At 46.6% G+C, this 6,306-nt stretch overlaps 1 pseudogene across 1 annotated transcript; it reads right to left on the bottom strand.

Annotated features, from left to right (window-relative positions):
- Positions 1 to 260: 260 nt before the first annotated feature.
- On the bottom strand, positions 261 to 4,554 carry LOC308651335 (dnaJ homolog subfamily C member 12-like; annotated as a pseudogene). Its single transcript has 3 exons — positions 4,540 to 4,554; positions 1,183 to 1,483; positions 261 to 708 (listed from the first exon to the last, which is right to left on the bottom strand). The product of its transcript is annotated as a dnaJ homolog subfamily C member 12-like (transcript).
- Positions 4,555 to 6,306: the final 1,752 nt, after the last annotated feature.

The raw sequence follows: 6,306 nt of genomic DNA, 5'->3' as shown, positions 1-6,306 counted from the left end.
CAACGAAATATTTAAATACTAAGATTGATTTACAAATAGAATTCTATAAATAATATCAATAGGAGAACACATAATAATATAACCTACTTGGATCTAAGAGCCTTAATTTATTCAAATTTTGAAATAAATTAGCCTTCTAAAAATTTCTCAACACATTTTGTATCTGGGGATAAAACACAGTGGTAAAGAGTGGGTTCAGTCCCCTAGACCATGGGTTCAGTCACCTGCACCAAAAAACACACAAACAACAACAAAACAAAACACATTGTGAAACTGGGTTCAAAGATGGAGGAATCAGTCAGTCCTAAGTGATTCATAAACATGACATTGTTAAAATGTGAATGAAGACTGCATGTTGGCAGTGCAGGCAACATCTTGCTCTCCCCCTTCTGTGGAGCAAGGGCATTTCATAGTTTCTGAACTTCCTCAGGAGTTCCGAGGGAGCATCCCCCGACCAGCAGAAACGAAGGTGCCAAGAGTTCACATCTGAAAGACTTGGAGACTCTGGATTTTGTGGGGAGATTGACTTCTCCAGGGACTCGGTGCTTTTTATTTTCTCTGTGGTTGAACCCAGTTCTTCTTTCTTTATTTCTCTTTGCTCATTCCATTCTTCATTTTTAGTCTTGCTGATATGAGTCTGCTCAGACTCTTCCAGCATCAGGTCTTTTTTACCTTTGACAGCCCAATGCATTGACATTTTCACTGAGTCTGCTGCAGTCTTGGCTGGGCACAGAATCACGAGCCACCACACAGCTTTGTAGATTCAAACAGCAATTCTTTATTCCCGAACTCACGCCGACCTCCACACACGTTCTGGGGCAATCCCAGTTCTGCTGCCACCCAAATCACCTCCTCCACCAGGCTTTCTTCCCAAAATGCTCTCTGAATCTCACGAGAACTCAATGGGAGCTCAGGCAGCAGGAACGCCCTAATTCCAGCAGCAATAATCCTCAACATCAAACTTCCCTAAAATCCAAGGTCTTAAACTGGGAACGCCCTTAACCCAAGGAGCAGGATACTTCCTCAAACTGCAGGACACACCCTAATCCTGGATCCACCCTGGTCGTTGAGCAGGGTCACCTTTCTCAAATACACATGCAAGGTCAACAGTGAAATTAACATGGGGTACGCTGGCAAGGAAATTTCGATGCGTCATTCCTACTTGGTAATGGCCCTCAGCATGAGTCAAAGTTTCCCACTGATGGAATGGCATCGATATCTGGCTCCTTCGCCAATGGTCATAGTGGGCTAGACTCTCTTCATTGGTCAGAATCTCTTTTGCCTTCTGCAGTTTCTGGAAAGTCTCCACAGCTTTGGAGTTTTCAGGATGCTTGTCAGGGTGACATTCCAGAGCCCTGACCTTAAAATTCTGCCAGGATTTGTTCAACCGAAGAGAGTTCATCACATCCCAGTAATGTGTAGTATCTTCACTGTCTTCCAGCTTAGACCACGTGACCAGGTCTGGAACCAAGGCAGGCTTTTCCTGGCATGGAGTGGACGACCGGTTGAGGAGAGGGTCCTAGGGAGAAGTTGCAGCTCTCACCAAGGTCCAGACGAGGTGGTAGAGTTTGAGAGAGGTGAGGATCATGCAGAGGCTCAGGAAACGATGACAAGTGATGGGATGTCGGGCCCTCCTCAGGCTCTCCAGCTCGACTGCATCCTTGTTTCGGCGGCTGCCCTGTCTCTTTTTATTTAATTATTTTTAAATTAGGGATAGGGCCTCACTAAGGTGCCCAGGCTGACCTGGACCTTGCTATGTTCCTCCCTCAGCCTCCCCGTCTCTGGGATTACAGTGTGTGCCACTGGCACAGCATGGTGGCCAACGCTTTGACTTGTTCAGACCTTCTCAGTCTAAACAGTCATCTAGGGTGCATCTACCCCACCTGTTTTTCTCTGACCCTCCCTCAAGTCAGGCTTGTGCTGCAGTCTGCTGGCTTCCCTAGCTCCCTTACTGTTTCCTCTTGCAGATTTTTCCCCTAATAAAATCGTGTGTGTTTAATTCCATCTTGGCATCAGCTTCTTAGAGGACCCAGACTAATACAAGGCAGCAGGAGTGTCCACCACAATAGTTGGCAAGGTGGAGCTATGCTGCCTTGCCTCTTGCCTGGCAGATGAAGGGGATGCTGTCTTGGGTTGGAAGTGGGGCATGGCACAGGGTGGTAGGCTAATTGCTAAAGATTCCATTAATGCTGACCTGGGGAAAGGTCACCGCTGGAGGAGATGCTGAGGAAGAGGCAGGTGTGAAATTTCAGGCCTTTCAGGAATATGGAGGAGAAATGTTTATAGAGAGTGAAGTTGGCTGGTTGCAGCTGAGCTGTAGTGATACTTTACAGAAGGTTACTGCAAGACTGAGGGCTGCTAACAATCGATTAGTGAGTGGCCAATTGTGAGATTTGGGGAATCTCGATGGGAGCTACAAAAAGTGTTTTTGAACAGTAGGCTGAAGACCTGGTTGCTGGTCTAGATCCACAGTCCACTTGTCCACAGTTGTCTGCATTGTCCAACCACAGGGACTTCGGTGAACAAGGGCGTGTTGGTGATGGAAACCTGGAGTCCTGAAATATGGTGGGGTGTCAGGATGGATGCCTTTGGCAACATTGTCCCTGGCTCTCCCTGGGGTTGCAGAGGTGGCCCATCTCTCCTAATAAGGGCTACAACTTCTGCTGTGCTGGCAGAGGTGCCCTTCTCCAAACTTGCCGTCTGTCCCACCTCCTCTCCTGGCTACCAGCCTGATAAGACAGAAATAAATACTGAGTCAGAGAAATGTGCTTGGGATTAGCATCTAAGGGTACTCAATAAAGTTGCCAGATTGGAAGACTGGCTAAGTAAGAAGTCACCAATCGAGAGCATCTTCTCAGGACAAAAGCTTTAATACCCTACCCAAAACTCCAGAGAATGGGGACAACTTGCTGCCAGGCTTTTGGAAGTCTGAAAAAAATAATGGCTAAGCAGGGCTTGGATGCACATGCCAGCAATGCCCAGCCTGAGGCAGGAGGGTCCCAAGGTCAAGGCCAGCCTTGACATCTTAATGAGGCTGTCTCAAAATAAAAAGTAAAACAGACTGGAAATGTAGCTTAGTGGTCGAGCACCCCTGGGTTTTTGTCCCTGTACCAATAGAAGAAGGAGGACAAGGAGGAAACAGTATGGCTAGCTCTTGGAGGGGGTAATACCAACTTGCCCCTGATAAATGCCCCAGGAAGATGTCTAATGTAAGGTCAGAAGGAGACACTTTGGAGAACCTTGTTCCTCCAAAGCCTCCAGGAGGCAGCTTGTCAAGGCCACTGTGAATGAGTAGGTGACAGAGGTAACAGCAACCCTAAGAAATCTGGTGGGGATTCTCTTCCCCCAAAGCCAAGGGCAGGGAAGGAAGGGTGCGGGGTTGTTGAAGTCTCTGGGAAGGTGGGGCCCCCAATAGCAGAGCAAAAGATTGGAAGGATCTGGGTGTGGCTGCACACACCTTAATCCCAGCAACTTGGGAGGCTGAGGCAGAAGGATCATAAATTCAAGGCCAGCCTCAGCAACTTAGTGAGGCTCTAAGAAACTTAGTGAGGTCCTAATCAACTTACTGAAATCTTGTCTTAAAATAAAAAATAAAACCCAGGTGCAGTGGAGCATACCTGTAATCCCAGCGGCTCAGGAGGCTGAAGCAGGAGGATTGCAAGTTCAAAGCCAGCCTCAGCAATTTAGCAAGGCCCTAAGCAACTTAATGAGACCTTGTCTTGAAATGAAAAAAGGGCTGGGATGTGACTCAGTGGTTGAATGACCCTGGGTTCAATCTCAGTACCAAAGGGGAAAAAAAAAGAAAGACAAAGATATAAATATTTCTCTAGACATGGATATATACACACACTTAATTTTTTCCTGGTATCTTCTCATTTCTCCAGCTCTGAAGACTTGACCAATTGAAGATCCTACAACCTGGCTAGGGCGAGGCCTCCAGAGGCCTTGTCCTCCTGTAAGGACAGCTGCTGCGCCAGCCCCTGTGCCTGCAGTCCTAGGTCTCCAGTCCCATCTGTTAGGTGTGCAGCTCATGAACTTTCCTGGAGGCCTGTTGCTCTTGCTAGTTTCTCAAAGTGTGTCCTACTGAAAATATTTACAAAATGTGAATTTCTACACTAGAAAACTCAGGCCTCCTTGTCACAAGAACAGCTGAGATTTCATTACAGAGCAGAACTGACTGGGGAGACCTGGCTTTAAGGAGTGGTGGTGCTTCTCTGTGGTCCCAACTACTTGGAGGCTGAAGTGAGAAGACTGCTAGAGTCCAGGAGTTCAAGAGCAGCCTGGGCAAATAATGAGATGCCTGTCTCAAGAAAGGAAAGAGGCAAGCGAGGAAGGAGGGAACTGCAGCCTCCCAATGACTTCAGCAGCACACCATAAATGTGAGCAAAAGCCAGTCTCCTGATTCTGCTAGCCTCATTTGGCCTCCAACACCTGCAGTCACCTCAACCCATCATCCCAGTCTAACCTGCCATGCTTGGCCACTGGTCTCTGGACAAACCAGTGGACTAAAAGTAACCACACCCCAAGGGGGCGGGGTACCTTCAGCTGTGCCATCTCGCTTTCCTCTGTTGGCAGCCACCAGGCCGGGTCCAGGGCAAGGCGGAGGTGCCCAGGGCAGGGCATTGGAAGAGGCGCTCCTTTGCTAGGGTTGCTCTCACTCAAACTCCTCCGTCTGAGAACCACCGCCCCGCTGCTCTTTGCATCTGAGGCATCTATCTCCCTTGTCTCATGCCAGTCCCAGGCTCGAATCCCAGCTAGGATGTGTTCTTATGGTGTGATAGAAAGAATACCAGCCCCAGGGAGGGAGGAAGCAGAAGTAGATAATTTGTAGGGTGACCCTGGACCACTTGGGGAAGGGAAAGAAGTCATACAGAAAAGTGAGACAGCAGTGATTTGGTCTGTGGACAGGAGAAGAGCCGAGGCCTGCAGGGGTCTGGGAAAGGACCCACTAACAGGATGATGCCAGGGTATGGTGAGCTGGCCAGGGCTCTGGCAGCTGGCAGGGCAACTAACTCTTGGCTTTATCTCAGCCTGTTTTCATAGGGTCACATTAGAAAGCACATCCTGGTTTGAGAAGGAGAAAGAAAAATCAGAAAATCTTTAAATTAAACTACAAATTCTGGGATTGGGGATGTAGCTCAGTGGTAGGGCACTTGCCTAACATAAGCGAACAAACCAAACCTATCCTCCCACACCTGTACTCCCAGCAGAAGAATCATAAGGTCAAGGTGACCCTGTCTCAAAATAAAAAAGGACTGGGAGGCATTGCTCGGTGGTGGAACACCCCTGGGTTCATCTCCAGTACATACCTCCAAACCCCAAGTCACCTATAAATCCTCTGTACTAAGTTTTACTTGTTGCTATTTGTTTGTTTTTGTTTTTCAGTGCTGGGATCAAACCCAGGGCCTCACCCGTGCTGGGTGGGGTAGGTATCGCTACCTCTGAGCTATCTCCCAGCCCTTGTGTGTTTATTTGGTACTGGGGATTGAACCTAGGGGCATTCTACCACTAAGCTGCAATTCTATCCTTTTTTATTTTTTGAGACAGGATCTTGCTTAGTTGCTGAGGCTAGCTTCAAATTTGTGATCCTTCTGCCTCAATCTCTTAAGTCACTGGAATTATAGGTAACTTAGGGCTCTTGATATCTACCATCTTTTTTGAGGGAGAATGTGTATTGAATTTAGTAACTTGACTTTGCATAATGTTTTTTAGGTTACAAAGTTCTCTGATATTGCTTTTTAAAAAACATTTATTTTTTAAAAAACTTTTTATTTTATTTTATTTTTTTAAAGAGAGAATTTTTAAAAATTTATATTTTAGTTTTCGATGGACACAACATCTTTATTTTATTTTTATGTGGTGCTGAGGATCAAACCCATTGCCTCACACATGCTAGGTGAGAGCGCTACCCCTGAGCCACAACCCAGCCCCATCTGATATTGCTTTTTTAAGGCTCAAAAATTTCTCGTGCTTTTGCCCATTTCTCTTCCCAATTCCTAAATATCTCTTTCCCTTCCTAGTCTGCTAGTTGACAACCATTTTTAAAGCAGTTTTATCAAGATATAAATGATAGGCCATACAATTCATGAATTTAAGTTGTGCAATTCAGTGGTTTTTACTATATTCAAAGTTGCATGACCTTCGCAATAATTACTTTTTGAATATTTCCTTCACCCCTAAAAGAAATTCTGAGCTGGGTGTGGTGGCATATGCCTGTAATACCAGTCACTTAGGAGGCTGAGGCAGGAGGATTGCAGGTTTGAAGCCAGCCGTAGCAATTTAGCAAGGCTGTAAGCGACCTAGTGA

This window comes from Spermophilus citellus (genome assembly GCF_964194105.1).
Source record: "Spermophilus citellus genome assembly, chromosome: 6".
Taxonomy (NCBI): Eukaryota; Metazoa; Chordata; class Mammalia; order Rodentia; family Sciuridae; genus Spermophilus; species Spermophilus citellus.
This window is presented reverse-complemented; position numbering and strand designations above follow the sequence as displayed.